At 44.6% G+C, this 17048-nt stretch overlaps 1 protein-coding gene across 3 annotated transcripts in view; it reads right to left on the bottom strand.

The window, feature by feature from the left end:
• MKLN1 (muskelin 1) overlaps positions 1-6786 on the bottom strand; it is a 359034-nt gene extending 352248 nt beyond the window's left edge. Inside the window, exon 1 of one of the 3 annotated variants that reach the window (XM_067747033.1) lies at positions 6633-6786. The gene's annotated coding sequence lies outside the window, so the exon portion shown is untranslated. The remainder of the gene's footprint in view (positions 1-6632) is intronic. The other 2 variants (XM_067747040.1, XM_067747042.1) reach the window with 2 other exon arrangements.
• Between the last annotated feature and the right edge of the window lie 10262 nt (positions 6787-17048).

Raw genomic sequence — 17048 nt, 5'->3', positions numbered from 1 at the left:
CAACTCTTCTGAGCTTCTAATCCATATCACAGATCTGCAGTAGGCATCTCCCCTGAGACAGAACTTCTGATCTTCCCCTGCGTTTCTGATACTATCCCAGGATTCTCCATCTCAGTAATTGACATCTCTGCTCATGCATCGGATCTTGGAAGAAATCTCAAGTCAATCATGATATTACCTCCTTCTCCATAACTCACCGTTTCCATTGAAATGTCAAGTTCTTTAAAATAACTCTTGACTCTGATCATTTCTCTTCCTGAGCATGCTACCACCCTAGACCAGGAAACCATCATCTCTCACATGAATCACTGAAATACCTTCCCAGTTGGTCTCTCCACATCTATTCTTGCCCTGCTTTATTTTATCTTCTCACAGTTAATGTTTTTCAGGCAAAAAACCAAAAATGTGGGCTTCCCTGGTGGCACAGTGGTTGAGAGTTCTCCTGCCGATGCAGCGGACACGGGTTCGTGCCCCGGTCTGGGAAGATCCCACATGCCGCACAGCGGCTAGGCCCGTGAGCCATGGCCGCTGAACCTGCGCGTCCGGAGCCTGTGCTCTGCAATGGGAGAGGCCACAACAGTGAGCGGCCCGCGTACCGCAAAAAAAAAAAAAAAAACACCAAAAATGTAAATAGTCTTAGAAAGAAACACAATGCTAGCAAAATCCACATGTTATTCTTCATCCTAATCTTTTTTTTTACTTAGTAATTTATCATGAAGATCTTTTCACATCAGAACACCTAGAACTGCCTCACAAATTTAGCAGCTGACTACCATTCACTTGTATAACTGTACCATAATTTATTTAACCATTTCTCTATTGATGGACACATAGGTTGTTTTCAGTCTTTATCTACCATAAATAATGCTTCAGTGATGATACTAGAAGAGTCATTCTTCAATATGGGTGAGTACATCTATTGGATAAATATAGAAAAATGGGGTTTCTAGGTCAAAGGCTTTGTACATTTAGAAATTTGATAAATACTGCCAGGTTGCCCTCCTCAGAAGCTGTACCAATTTTCAGGCTATTGACAATGTAAAAAAGTGCCTGCTCCCCAGCCTGGCAAACCAAGTATGCTAATTAAACTTTCTGATTTGTGTCAACCCGATATGTAAAAAGTATATCTCATTGCAGTTGTAATTTGCGTATCTCTTGTTATGAGAAAGGGTGGGTATTTTTGCATATTTTTAAGACCCATTTGTATTTCCTTAACTGCTATTTATTTGTCATACCCTTTGCCCAATCTCCCAGAGTTTTTGATGTTTTTCTTATTGATTTGTAGGAGTGCTGTGATTTCTTATTAAATAATCTAGTTACCAGATTCTTTCAGAATCCTAGTATTTTAAAAAGTCACAATTTTGTCAAATTTTCCCTAATAATAAGTAATCCTCAAATGTTAACTCCATTATAGGGGAGCCCACATGAAAAGCTCAATGTAGAGGTTATGAATCGATTTGCAGAAGTCCAGACTCCCTGAAAATAGACTGACAAGACTGCCTTATACCTATACCTGTATTATTTCATTTAATTTTCCTAACAGCCCTGTGAGGCATGTATTATTATTAACTACAAAGTAAAGCTCAGAGAATGTGAATGTCCAGGGTCCCACAGCTAATAACTCTTCCACTTCTGGAACCTTGAAAGCCTTGTAATCCATCATCACTGGCCATTCTTCAGCCGTACCAGGCTCTGATCCTTGATAGCTCTGATTTCTAAAAATCAATTGCTCTTCTCTTTTGCTTTCTACAAACATCCAATGAACATTTTTAAGTGCCTACCATGTGCCAGGAATTCTCATGGGGTTTACATTTTAGAGGGGTTCACATTTATAAGCAATAAAAAAAAACAGTCATAAAGTTTTACTACTATGAAATATATATATAAGATTTGTAGGAAGGGGCAAGGAAGGATACTTTCAGCAGGCGGGGCAGGAAGGGCCTCTTTGAGGAGGTGACATTTCAAAAGAGATCAGAATAATCAAAAGAGTATTCCAGGAAAAGGAAATATCTAGGGTAAGTCCTTTAAAAACAAGAGCAAATCCAATGTGTTTCAGGAATAGAAAAGAGACGACTGCAACTGGAGCCAGGGGAGAGTGGTGGGAGACAAGTTTAAAGAGGTGGTCTGGGATGCCACATAAGGCTTTCTGGCCAGCAAAGGAGTCTGGACTTTATTCAAAGTGCAATCAGAAGGCATGGAAGGATTCTAAGATGGGAGCAATATGATCTGATTTATTTTTTATGATTTATGTCACTCTAGCTGTGCTGTGGAGAAAGGAGGCAAAAGTGGAAACAGGAAAACCAATTAGAATCTATTACAGGGGCCCAGAAGATGATGTTTGTATTAGGGTGATGGCACTGGAGATAGAAAGAGACAGATTGTGGAAATGTTTTGAAGGTTAAAGTTGACCTAAATTCTTCATGGAGTAGACATGAGAACTGAGGAAAAGAGAAGAATCATGAACATCTACATGCTTTTTGGCTTGAGCAAATGGTAGATGGTGATGCCATTCAATTTGAAGAAGGCTAAAAGAATCCAGAACTTTGTATTACTATATTATTTCTTTCTTCCCCTATGCCTCCTTAACCTCACAGATCATGATTTTCTCTTCCCAATACTTTCATTTTCCTTCCCTACTTGGACTTTAGTCCTTCTTATCCAGAAGAACTTCCTCTATATACCTCCTCTACTCCTATCCATTCCTCAATCCACTGCAATCTAGTTACTATCCCCATTATCCCAATAATCTCCTTGCTAAACACAACATTGACCTTGCTGCTAAAACCAAGGAATTTCAGTCTATTTTTCTTGGCCTTTCTCTAGCATTTAATAGTATTGACAATTCCTCCTTGGCTTCTCTGAAACTACTTGTTCCTGGTCCTCCTACATCTCTGGATGTTCTTTCCTGTATCTTTGTTTCCTCACCTTTTAAATGTTTGCATTTTCATAAGGTTCCAGAGTAGGTCCTTTTCTCTTCTTACTCTATACCTTTTCTCTTGGGGATTCCATCTACCTCCATGGACTGTCACTCACTCTGATGATTCCAGCATAAATCTCTCTCCTGAGCTCTAGACTCCCCTGTGCATTTATATAGTAGAAAGCTTCATTTTGATATCCCATGGACACTTCAAACTCAACATGTTTCAAATTAAACTAATTACCTTCCCTCCTCAACCTACATCTCCTCCTGAAGTCCCCAACCTAGTGAATGGTAACACCATCTTCCCATTTACCTGAGCCATAAATCTCCTCCTATTCCTTAATTCTGCAGATATAACCAATAATAAAATTCAGTTGGTTCTGTGTCCCTAATATTTCTTGAATCCTTCTCCTCTCTCCATTTCCATTCTTGTTGCCTTAGTTTAGACGTCCATCATTTCTTTCCCCATAATGCTGAAACAGCCTCCTAACTAGAGTGTTGCGCACACTAATAAATTCTCCAAACTGGAGTGATCTTTATAAAATGGACATTTGATTGCTTCACTATGCTCCTTAAAATTCATCAGTAGTTCTCCACTGGCCTTAGGATAAGTTGAAACTTCTTAGGAAGACATAAAAGACTTTTCATAATACAAGACCTTGCTGAGCCTTCTGGGTTCCACCATGCATTCACACAAGACAGAAGCTACTACTTGCTGGGCACTGTCCTTCACCTTCAACTCTATGGGCCCACTTTTTTACCCCCAGGACTTTACATATAGGACTTTCTTCGCCTGGACTACATTTCTCTTTAACTTTCTCACTTGTCTGGATTATTCTACTTATGCTTCAGAACTCCTCTCTGAATTCATCTTCTATGGTTAGGGACCCTGACTATGCCCAGTCAAGGTTAAGTACCTTTCCAATGAGCTCCCCTGTTGCTAGCATCTCACTGTTGTGTGATCAACTATGTACTCCTCTGTCTCCTCATTAAACTACAAGATCCTCCAGAGCAGACTGTCTTATTCATCTTTGTATTCCCAGTGCCTTGCTCAGTACCTGACACACAGCAAGCACTCAATAATGAATAAATAAAGTGGAAGAGTTGGGTTTCAAAGTCAGATCTTCTCTCTCTGGCACAAATCTCACATTTCTTTATCCTACTTCTTAACATCTTGAATCTGAAAATTTCAAGAATCCATGCTACATTTTTGCCTATCACTAATTAAAATACAGGCAAATAGATTACTAACTCCATGAGGGTTCAGTTAACCATGTATTTCTTGAATAGCCCTTATTCATCATTCCACCGTTTTGCTCATCAAAGTACTTTGGGTTAACTATATCTAAAATGACTGAAAGATCTTTCAATACACTTTTATATCCTTTCTATCTTTTATCCTGTTACTTCCACAGCACCGAAAAGCAAGCAGAGAGTAAATACATTGGGAGTCGGGTCAATTTTATTTGTCTGGCAACTGACACTAAAAAGTGATGTGTCAACAGCAAACCATTTCCCATTATCATTTCCTCCAAGGTCTCTATGGGTATTAAAGTTTCAGTGTGAAAATTTAACATTGCAAAATTCAGCTAAAATTGAAATTTTTATGTAGTGAGTTCAATATAATCACAGAGTTTTGTAAATGGAAGGAATCTTAGAGATCCTTTAGCCCAGCACTTTTGTTAAGCTTCCATGAGGTAACAGACACGAGAAGACCTGTAATAGCTCACCCAAGGTCATCCAGTCTATAGAATTTCCTAACTTTCAGTTGGCCGATCTTTCCTCAATGCCATAGATACCCTATTATTTTCCATCTAAACAAATTATCTACATCGGAACCTATCTAACTATTTACATAGTGCTTATCTTTATGATATTGCCTTTGTCATATCCTTGTTATAAAGAGGAAGGAACTGAAAAATAAGCAAGGCTGTCTTATCCAGGAACATAAGAGAATTGGTAAAAGAGACAATTAGTACAAAGAAATGGGCTCCTATTTGTAGTGTAGCCTTGCAATCACACTCTGTTCTCTGAGTGCCCCAATGCTAAACCAAGCTTATTTGTGCTTCTGGGGCCTGGATTCTATTCAGTTCTATGCCTTATTTAGTCTAAATGATTTCCTCAGCTTCAATGTGTATTTTTTTAGCTTTATTTTATAAATATCATACTTAAATCTCCTCTCAAATTGGGTTTGTTTTAGTTCTAATGCTGAGGAATCAAGATTCTCGGTAAGAGAAATAAAGATGATGGGTTTTTCTAGGCTTTACATTTCAAGAATGGTTTTCTCAAATGGCAACTGGCAGTCTACTTTATTCCTCAAATGATGACGTTTTCCATGGGAATTAGAATTTAATTGGGATAATTTGTTTCCACGGAAAGCACAGATTTCTTTCCAAGAGGATCAGTTTGATAATGTTTTACCAGCTAAAGCTACGAGACCAAATATAAACCAGTTCTGAGAAACAGGAAGTGAACCTAACTGGTCTAGTCTGCGTGTCCCTGGCAGTGACGCACATACAGAAATCAAATTAGGAAAACAAGATATGTGGGTGTGAGGCAATCGATAATAATCCAGGATGCTACAACACAAGCGAGAACGCCTTTAACCAAATGCCATTCATTTTAATAACACCCTGAGAAGTTTGATTTCCACATAACATGCTAGTGATTAAAGAGCAGGATGAGCTTGAGTTCCCTAGCAACAGCATGTGCTTTTGAGACAGTCATTAGCCTTTCAGTTAATCCCGCCAACCCCTTACTGCTAATGTATGACTGACATTAAAGAGAAGAAGAAAAAAAAAAAAGCTGTTGCAGAAAGTGCTTTGAAATTTCCAGGAGCGAAATGGAAAAGAATAATAATTTTTAAAAAAGTTGTCCTGAGAATTGCACTCAGGTAAAAGAAGTAATGTTCCTATATGCCCAGCCTGTCCCCTTGTTCACTGCTTTCAGTTCTAGATCTCTGAATCCCCTCCCGGTAAAGAGCAGCAGAGGTGAAATTGTGCAGAGGTGAAATTGTTCAGAGTTTAAGGCAGTCCCCTTAACCAACATAAATCACAGTCTGAAAGTGGAGTGCATAGTGGGGTGGGCAGTTTGGGTAGGACCGAGGCTGACGGGGGTGGGGCTGGGTGGGCGGAGGGAACGTAAGGCAGTTTTCTTTCTCCTTTAAGCAGAGTAAATTACCCTGGTTGAAACTGCTTGGGGAAGGAGGGTGGTGAAGGGAATGAAGCTATTTTTCCTATTGATTGTTTAATTGCACCAGAGGCTGTTTGTCCAAGGCCACTGGCCAAGAGCATTATGTTCGTGGCTAAAGTGAGGTTGGGCAGGTTTCCATAGCCTTTCCTAGTGTTGAACAAGACAACCCGTAAAGCTCAGCCAGGCTATAGGAATATGGTGTATGTTGACTTTTGCTAGCCAGCTGTACCCTAAAGCGCCACGGCTGATGGGATGATGGTTTTCTAACTCTGAATCATTGCCTCTAGCTCGGTCCTCAGTTCAGGATGCACAACTCCTCTGTGTAGCCTGGGTCAACTGCGGGGCGTTATTCGAACGGTAACTATTGCCGCGGGTCATCCTTATCGTGGCCTGGGTCCCTTTCAGCTGGACACTGGACTCCTTCAGTTTGGCTGGGGTGATTCCTAGTTCTCCCCGCCTCCCCACCTAAACCCCCTGCGCACTCCCTTCCCAAGGCGACCACCTGCGCCGCCCCACTTACCATCTGCCCCGCGGGGAGGGCTCCCCGGGGTAGCGGAACCCTCCCTGCTCCCGGGCGGCTCTGGGGGAACTCGGTGTTTGCCTCCAGCCCTTCGCTGCTGGAGAGATCAGGTTCCTCCCCTCCTCCCCCTCCAGCTCCGGCCGCCGCCGCCGCCGCCTCCTTCTTGCATGACACAGCAGAACCGCAGCTGCCGCAGCAAGTCCCAACCATCCGCCCAGGAAGCGCCGCAACCCGGACTCGGGAGGGGCGGAGAGGGAACCAGCCTGGGGCCACCGCCGAGGGGGATTCTTGCCCCCACTTTGCGCCACACACTCTTTTCCCAGCTCAGGGGCAAGGGAAAAAAATCAGGCTGAAACCGACCAGGCCAAGCCCTTGAGGGAAGCTGGGGTTCGGCGTTCTCAGGGATGGGACCAGAGAGAAGGGTGTGAAGGAGACCCCAGTTGAGGCAGGACATTGCAGGTAAAGAAGGGGAAGAAGAGGCCGAGCAGTCGAGGGCCAGACTGTGAAGGAGAATAAAGGAGGTCAAAGAGAGGTAAGGAGGTAGAGTTGCCGAGACGGGAGAGCGAGCAGGGAAGGGGAGGAGGGGACCTGCTGGGGAAGGAGGATTGGGAGGGAATATATGGGGAGGCTTGAGCTAAGTATCCAGGCAGCACAGGGCTGAATTGGGAGGCAAAGGCAGAAAAGCGGAAAGGGATAGAAGAATTAGGCTTTAGATAGGAAGGTAAATATTGGGGGACATATTAAGGAATCAGAAAGGATGTAGTGGAGATCATGCATCATGGCTGATGAGGGAAACTGATGAGCTGGAAAGAGATACAGTCAAGGCAAAGCCGAAAAGAAAGCATGATCTTCCGTTCCATTATTCAGTTTCCTATAAAGTTTTTCATAATTCTGCCAAACCAACAGGGAGTTTTCCTTACAAATGGAAAAGCATGAACTAAAACATAGAAAAAGCCGTTTAGCTTAGATTTACAGGATAAAATCTCATGGTCCACTCAATCTTTAAGGCAGAGATTTAGGATTGGGGGTTGTGATTCAATAACACTGAAGGCACTCAAAGCTGATATTACAGTTTCCACATCACTGGACTTAAGTCTTGCAAAGTTTTTGTTAAATGCTTCAGTTAAATGCTAGAAATGATGACAAAATCATTGGTTCAAAATGTCATAAAAAGGCATACACTTTCCTTTTTCTCTACACACACATATGCATGTATATGTAAATCTATATGTAATTTCTAGTGTCTAGCATGTCCGCAATGATTAAGGGGAAAATGTGTTTTTCTGATTATTTGATTTCCCACCAAACACACACTACGCATTTTACAGCAGATCAGCTGCTTCTCACCATTTTAAAGAATGTGGTCAGAAAAGTAATGCAAAAACTGCCACTGTGGTTTTGTCTGTACCTTCCAGGTCATATCGTCGTACCTCACTTCCTGACACAAACAAGTTTTTACTGTTGTCAGCAACAAAGCCCTAATATAGCTGCGGAAGAGAAAAACTGCATTGCATTTGCCTCCTGCAAGCATCATCAACACAGTTACCGGAGGAATGTAATTCCAGAAAAGCTTTAAAGCTGGTGTGATGGTAATTATGTATCAAATGCCTGATTCTATTTCTGTTATTATTTTGTCATTTCTGATCTACTCAACAGCAGGCTGAACTCGCAGAGGGACAAATCCAGTTTTTCTTTTTCCCTTGGTAAAATTTAATCGGACCTGATACAAAACTCATTGCTCTTGGGGAAAATAAAGTAGGAGCCACGAAATGTAATTTTAACAGAGCGTGGGTTTTGTGACTGTAGGAAAGGATTTAAGGACGCTCCTTCTGTTCGGTTTCCTATGTAATGAGAAAAGGCTACACGCACGCACAGACGCCACAGCTCCCGGATGCTGTGGCTCACTCATCTGGGCTTCTGCAGCGCCAGAAGCCCCTCCGGGATGCTGCGAGGGGCTCTCGGTGGGTGGTGGTACAAACGCTGCGGCCGCTGCCGCCAGTCCTGCCGCTGCTGTTGTTGCTGCTGCAGTCACGTGGGAGGCCCTTTAAGTTTCCATAGAGAGGCCTCTCCGGTGTCACATGATGGACATGATATAATGAAACAACATTGTGGAGAGGAAAGCATTAGGGGAGCCCACGGCTACAAAAACAAGTGAGTGAGAAGAGGTGGGAGGAAGAGAAACTACGCCACCTCCCCTGCAGCCGAGCTGCACGCAGCAGCAGCCCGCGGGAAGTGGGCGACGCCGGGGGGGAAGGGAGACCCGGTCCCCAGCCCCGGCCCGGGGACCCTGCTGCCCACCGCAAAGAGAAAAACTTTTAGCCGGCAGCCTCGGCCAGCACTGCACCTGTCTCCGGAGCCTCCATCGCTCCTCGTGATGATCAAAGGGGCATTCTAGAAGAATATGTTCTACAAATATACATGCGCATCATTTCCCCCCTTGCGTCTCGCTCCGGAGGAAGGAAAGAGAAAGGGATTTAAGCAGCAGCGTGTGTTCAGCCCCAAGGTAAGTTCTGGAGGGTGGGGAAAGCCGGCCCAGCAGGACTTTGGTATGGGAATTTTGTTCTCCGTTTGGACCTCTCGAGGTGAACGAGGCATCCTCTCGCTGCTGGCGAGGCGGAGGGTTCGATGGTCCAGCAGAAACATTTACACTGTGGACTCTGTTATTTCCTCTTTCGCACGCCCGGCGGTCCCACCCTGGGACTCCCCGGGGTCCCTCGCCTCTCCCCGGAAGGGGCCGCAGGTCCCGGCCGGGATGTTGGCGAGCCGCGCGAGGGAAGGTAGGGGTTGTGGCGTTATCCGGGAATGCCGAGGCGATTTCGCCATGTTTGTGTTGCTAAGAGCACTTTTTTCCCCTTTGAGGTGGCTTGATGCCACATGGCTCCTCCGGAGCTGCTGCCGGTTTGAGAGAGTGTGTGTGTGGTTTTTTTTTTTTTTTTTTCAATGTCCGCATTCCAGCTAATGTTGCGCAGATAAAATTCAAACTTGAGGTAAACAGAAGAGGAGGAGGAGGGGAGGGAGGGGGGAGACTGTTTCCATTTCGAGATCCCACCTCTTCACTCCGCGGAGACTAACATCCCGAACCTCGAGAGCACTCGCTCCTTTCTCCCACCTACCCTACCTTTGCTGTCGACCAGAAATAAGGCGGCGGCGGCGGGGGGCGGGGTGGGGGGAGTGCTCGTAGAGGACGCGGTGTCTGGGTTCTAAAGGCAAAAACAGCCCCTGGCACCCAGGCCTTTGGCCACCTCCCTCGTTCCGCCGAGAGGGACGGAGGATGCAGTGCTGTGCTCTGGAGCTGGGGGACCGGAGGACCACTCTCCCGGGCGGGGCCGGGGTGCCTGATTCCCCTCTCACTCCTTCTTACTTTAGGGAACTGGACGGCGTCGCTTCCAACACACCCCCGCCCCCCCGGCGCAGGTTCCAGAAGGCGGGCTGGGTGGGTCTCCAGGTTTCCAGAGAGCGAGTGGCGTAGCAGGTGTGTGGTGGGCATTTGTATTCTACAAGTCTTGCATTTGGTGGGAAGACGTGGGGAGTCTTAAAGCGAGTGGATGGTCAGAGCTGCGTCTTTTTTTTTTTTCCGACTAGGGAGAAAAATCAAGACCACCCTCCACCCCGTTTTAAATATCTGATTCAGCTCGAAGCTAGGCTGAAGGGTGAGTGGAGATGTATAAGGGTGAGGGGTGAGCTTCGTCATGTGTAAAACTAGGCTTCTGACAGCTTGTGGCTACCCCCGCCCCCGGGGCGGAAGATGTGGGTTGGGGGGGTCCGAGAGGGGTGATGTCCCTCGGGGTGGGAGCAGCTCGGGGTCCCGAAGTGCGCCAGGGTCCGCAGCCCAGTCGTGGGGGAGTGCCGGGGCTGGAGGAGGCGGCCACGTGAGGAGGGTCTGCGGAAGCGGCGGAGCTGAGAGATGGGGGTGAAGTGCGTAGCAGAGTCGTGACCGGGGCTGACACGAAGCAGCCGTGGGCGGCAGGCCGAGGAGGAGCGGAGACTCGCGCGGGCCCGACCCCAGCGCCGTGGCGACGGTTTTATTCCGAGCCGCGGCCGGAGCCTCCCACGCAGGGCCGGCGCCCTGTCCGCGGGTGGGTGCGCACGCCAGGGCCTTTTCTCGGGAGACCGTTTCCGGGCGGGGTCCCGGGCCCAGAGCGACGGCTGTAAACAGGGTGGCGCCCTCTGCCCTCCCGCCCCCGGCCGGCCGGGGCGCGCGGCCGGCGGCGCCGGGGGCGGCGGAGGCGCGGTCGCGGCGCCGGGCAGTGGCGGCGGGGGCGCGCCCGCTCCCCGCGCGCCCCCGCTGCCCGGCCGGCCAGCCCTCTCTGTTTTTGTTTTGATGGAGCCCGCGTGCAGCTGGCGCGTGTCGAGTCACGTGCCGTGGGCGGGAGGGGGCTGGGGCGCGGGAGGCGAGGGCGTGGTGACGCACGCGTCTGGAGGGCCGGCAGCCCGCGGGGGGCCGTCGCCAAAGGGGCGAGGGGGCGTGTGCCCCAGACAGATCCGGACCGCGCCGAGTGTCAAGGCCGCATCTGGTGGAGTTTGTGGGAGTTGATCCTCGGTGAGCAGTATGCGGACGTGGGTGTAAGTCCCACCGCCCTTTAAGTTCGTCGTCACAGCATCTAGGCGATCCTGGTCCGTTCGGGCTGGGGGGCGGGCCTGCGCTGATTCAGTTAGATATCGAACAGTGTGGCGGTGTGTGTATCGGTGGGCATACAGAGACCTCTATGTGGTTCTCAATCCAGGCTGCACGTTATAAGCAACCGGAGCGCTTTAGAAAGAACTCCGATTCCCGGCCCAATCGAAACCAAATCCAAATAGGTCCTAAACATAGTGTATTGAAAAAAAAAATCTCCCTAAGTATTTTTGATGCACGGTGAGGGATGAGAACTTACAGAGGTAACTAGCTTGCTGGATGGAATAGATAGCTGCCAAACCATCCGTCTTTAGGGATGAAATAGCTAACGTATTGATCTGTCACTAGATAGGCTAACTCTGTGCCGATGTGTGGGGACATACTTGATGAAACATTGTAACCTGTTTTACAGTTGGCGAAATGGAAGCTCAGGAGGTTAAGTAAGAGTTGGTCAGTGATAACCCATAACTAGTACCCAGGGAGGCTGACTCCAGAACCCATTCTTTCAATCATTATATATGCTGCACTGGAAATCTCCCTTTACCTAAGGGCCACGTGTTCGTGCGAATAGGAATATTTTGTGTTTGCCTAAGGACCAGCCAGTTTATCTACATATACTTGTATATGTATTTTTATCTGCAAAGTCTTGTTTGTACCAAAGGGAGGAGAATCGCTTGGTAAATTCGTTAAGGCCTCTAGGCTGCTAACATTTTCTAGAAGTTTATTGTGAAGAGAGGAGAGAGGATCCCAGTAATTTGAAGAGAACTGATTCTGTGGAAGTTTTTGGTTTTGTTTTGAGACTTGAACATATGTGTAAAGTGAAGGGGAGTGTCCAGAAGATGCAGATAATTTCCAAGGATTTACACGAGCAGCCACAGAAGTCCTTTAGGTTGCTGGACATGATATAATTGTGTTGGTCATAGGCTGGTTGTAGCAGAAAGTGCAAGGCAGTATACAGAGTAGCAGAAGTTTTGCTATGAAAATTTGGGAGGAAAAAGCAACTACTCTGGTCTGGAGTACAGAAGTGTTGCTTCTCCATCCTCCTTCTTTTATTTATTTCATTTGCTTCTCTGTCAGATAAACTCTTATTGGGAATATTTAGATGCGGGGGTAATCCATCTGTTTTGAAAATGTGTTCATTGATATATACTCTAAGGATATTCCAAATAAAACAGGCAACAGAGGTTTTTCCCTGAAAACAAAGAGTTCCAATTACAATGTTTTTGTGACCGATACGTATTATTAAATGGTACTGTGTAACAAAGAGACATGTCTTTATTCCTACTAATGATTGCTGTCTAATATTGTTAGCTGTATGGCAGACATAGGCAAATTACCTATCAAGTTTTTGAGATTGGTTTTCATGTTACTTGCAGTTTTGGTGAGGAAAGCTTATAGACCCACCAGGGTAAGCTTGACATAACTGCGAGTGGTCACGTTCTGGCATGGAAATAGCTCTCTAACCCCATCTCCCTCCCTCAGTTGTCGTCTCCATCCCTGTTGACCACCAAAGATACTTTAATCCAGCATTGCCAAACCACTTGTGGTTCCTTTGCACAGCTTTGTCTTCTGCTCCTAGGGTGCTTCCTTTAGAAATTTTCCCCTGATTTCTCCTCGAAAGACATTTAAAAATATCCTCCTGTGTCACCTTTATGCCTTGCACGTACTTGTCTCAGTGCACTTTTCACAGCATATATTGTTTTTATTTATACGTTGGACACCTCTACTAAATTGACTTCATAAAAGGTTGAAATGGTGATTGTTTATTTGTGTATCACTGGCACACAGTAGGCACTCAAGTTTGTTGCGTCAGTCTAAATTGAATTTGAGTTGCGTTATTTGGGTTGATCACCCATCTTCATTCTTAACTGTCCTCACGTCTGCTAACTACTAGGCTAAAAGCACACGTCCTTGCACAGAGAATTCAGAGTACCACCAACACATTCTAGTAAAAGGAATAGGAAGGGAAGGGGCTAAATGTAATCAGGTTTTCACTTGTTTCCTAATTTTATTCTCAATTCGCCAATTGTTTACTCATGTACACTGGGAGAGATGTTCAACATTATCATTTTTCAACTTATTTAGGAAGAAAGAAGTGGCACTATATTACCGATGAACATGCTTTTTATGTGTAGTAGCAGAATACGGATGCATCATCACATTTTATGACACCGTAATTTTCAGATTTATATTGCAGAGGTATTTGTAGAACAGCACTGTCCCACAGAACTTCTGAGATGATAGAAAGGACTTACAATGATATATTTATAATGACTTATAAGTGGTAGCCACTAAGCATTTGAGGCTAGTGAGCCACTTTAAATGTGGCTAGTGTGCCATAGGAACTGAACTTCTCATTGATTTAAATGCAGATAGCCACAAGTGGCGGGTGGCTACTGCATTGGACAGCACAGTTATAGAGGATTTGCTTAGCTTTAAGTCTAGTGTTTGATAGGTAAACATTAGCTTACAGTGTTCTGCCTTTAAAAGAAAAATTTTAATTCATTTTGTAGGGCATAGCAACATGCTTCCCGTTCATAGATTATAAGGTGTTTCCAGGGTGATATTTTTGACCTTTGTAAGGCCTTCATATTGTAGAAGGTTTCTGTGTTCTGTGGGCTTTTCATGTGGTTCATGTGGTCTCCCATTTTTAGGAGCAGAGTGGAGTGATTATGAGTCATTATGATTTTGAGTAATTATTTGAAAAATCAAATGGAATTGAGCCCTTGGTGTATAAACGGATTGGAAGTCCCGTGAGCTTAATCAACACTTCCCTAAAAAAAAAACCTAACACTTCCCTAAGATGTTTTTTGAAGAGCAGGCGCTACGTTTGTCTTGCTGGCCATATATTTCCAATGTCCTTGTATAGTACCTGACACATAGCAAGTGCTCAGAAATATTTGTTAAATGAAGGAACGTTCAAATAATTTAACCCCTCTAATTCAGCCTCAGAGGGTGTGTTGTGGAGCTGAAGAGGAGGCCTAGAGTCAATAACTACACTGTAATTTACAATTCTTCCGAGGAATGAATGCAGTCTCTCCAGGGGCACTCTCCTTAACTCAGTGACTTTGATTCCTCTTCTGTAAGTATATATATAGCAGGAATTGTTACCCCTAAGTAATGACAGAGAAAAATAAAGTCACAAGAAGTTTTGGTGCTCAGGTCACACAGAGGGGGTTGGAAGTGTAAATCAAATCAAAGTAGTTGTTTCTGTTGCTTTGTGCGCTTGTCTGTGATTCTTCCTCAAAGAAATAGTCATGCGCTGAGCCATGTTAGTTGGTTTGTGAAATCGAAGGTAATTACATATGTTAATAGAGTCTGAAAAGAGGACTGAAAATAGCTCTTGTATGGCATGACATTGAGAAAACAGCTTCTATATGAGAAACAGGAATGGAAACCTTTAAACCTCTAAATCTCCGTCTGTGGTAATCCTAACACCCAAGTGATAAACGTCTCGAAGAGGATATTTTAAAATGTAAATAGAAACAGATGTTTAGTTGTTCAGATACCACTACCAGACTTCGAAATATTTATATAAAAAGGTATGAGATACATCAAACATCTGTTTAGAGCGAGAGCCCTAAGCGGAAAATTGTAGATTTCATTTCACGTGGTAGATGCTATATTGGTGGGTTGATGACGCAGCCCCATATGTGGCCTGGTACTTGTAGAAGATGATACAGACTCTCCTCTCAGTGCTGTGCGTCATACTTACCTAGCTTATGGGGTTATGTGTGGCTGGATTATAGGCCTGTCATCATTCCTGGGACACAGGCTAGGTTCCTATCATTCTGCCACTATGTGTTGCACATATGAAAACTAATTTTAAATTAGGGTAAGTAAAGCATAATTGAAAATATAAATCTGTTGTCTAAAAAAAATCATATGATACATTCCAAAATAAAATGTAAAGTTTTTTGAGGGGGATCTTTTAGCAGTTTCTGGCCTCTTAATCCGTTATGACTGCTTTCAAACGCCTTTGGTGTGTGAACCTCTTTGGTGGTGGTAGTGGGGAGCCCCCAAACCAAAAACAGACTATCAACCATGTGTCCCATAAATTCCTACTGTTGCCCTCAAAACGGAACCAAACACAACCATAACAAAACAAAACCCACCACTGCTGTCAGCAACAAAAGTTAGCCCACCCAACCAAACGAACAAATAAGAAAGCCTGTGAGATTTGAGTTGTTGCTTTTGTGGAGAGGTCAATAATGTGAAGCCTCTTTTTAGGTATTAAATGTGAATTACTTGTGACAAAAAAAATCTATATCTGCCTGTCTAAGTATTTAGCAGTGCTATAAGAATTCCTGCTTGTGGTAGATCAAGATGTAGTCAGCCTAGAAGATCCTGTGTGGCTACTTGGATTTAGGTGTATAGTTTAAGAATCGTTTTGAAGGTTTATTGAGAACTGTCTTTAAGTGACCTCGGCCACTAACTTTGGTATGAGAATTGAAGGAAGTTGCTGGCTTCATTTCTTTCTCATCAGTGGGGTGGTGGGATTGGGTCAGTGGTTCTCAAACTTCAGTGTGTGTAGAATCATGGAGGGCTTGTTAAAACCGAGATTGCTGGAACCCACCCCAGAGTTTCTGACTCAGTAGGTCTAGGGTGGGCCTAATAATCTGCGTTTCTTACAAGTTCCCAGGTGAGGCTGATGTTGCTGGTCAGAGGGTAGGATTTGATCATCTCTTCTAAAGTTCTATGATTCTATGCCTGTTTTTTCTACCTTTTCAAGTTGTAGCACCTACCCTTGGACTTCTGCAAAATTATTTCATTTAAAGATTGCCATATGGCAAACTGAGGTTTAAAAGTTTAAAATGGATTAAATTAATTTTATTTTGAGAGTTTCTTCAGAATCCCATATATTTTGCAAAAACTCTGCGTCTGTTAAAACTCACATTGGGATTCTTAACCAATAGTGGAAGCCTCCAGTTAAAACGTATTGAAATATTACTGATGTTATTAAATGACAAAACTGTTTGCTGCTTCCTAAACCTAAATGTTTAGGTATCAAATCTAACCAAGTGCCTCTTAATATACAGCTATGGAGTATGATCTATCACATTAGATAATTGTGAACTTACTAAATAAATGGTTTTTATGAGATGCAGTTCTTTTCCTAGTTAAAGCTAGTCTGTGGGTCCATAGTGGGTTCTGATAGCATTAACCTGGGCATTGTCCTCTGAAGATAACTGCCTCGTAGAAGACTCCTGGTTGCAGGAATGAGATACGCATCAGGAGATAAAGAGTAAGCCAGGGCACGGCCCTTCCCTATTTTGAGGACTTTGGGGAAGGGTGGAGGCTTTGCAGTTTCTCAGTGAAGGGGCTCTGGGGCTGGAATCTGGTAGGAAGGCAGTGGAGATGACAAGAGATGTCTTAAAGCAGCCCTTGCAGAGCAAGCACACTGTTCTCACCCAGAGTATATGTTTATTTTGCTAGGCTGGGGTCAGGGTGGAGGGGGAAGAAGGGGAGGATTGACGGGGAGGACTTCAGGGAGGGCTTCATGGAGATGCCAAGGCATTCTAACAGGTGGTGCTCTGGAAGCATTCCAGATTAAACTAGACTCCCAGAGTCAGAATGATTCAAGGCTGAAGTGACTGGAAGTGAGGTTTGACAGTACATTTTAATATGAGTGAATTTATTGGAGAAGAAAGAGTAAGATTTGGATGAAAATATAATCTTATCTGAGAGCAAGGAAATAAAAAAGAAGAAATGGGTAAGGAGTAAGGAATGGGAGGATGACAATGAAAGGTTTTAAGTATTAAATGTTCTAAACCTTTTTGTGGGTATGTCAAGGCTAGGTA

Source organism: Pseudorca crassidens, chromosome 8 (assembly GCF_039906515.1).
Source record: "Pseudorca crassidens isolate mPseCra1 chromosome 8, mPseCra1.hap1, whole genome shotgun sequence".
Lineage (NCBI taxonomy): Eukaryota > Metazoa > Chordata > Mammalia > Artiodactyla > Delphinidae > Pseudorca > Pseudorca crassidens.
Note: the sequence above shows the minus strand (reverse complement) of the source record. Positions and strands in the feature narration are given on the sequence as shown.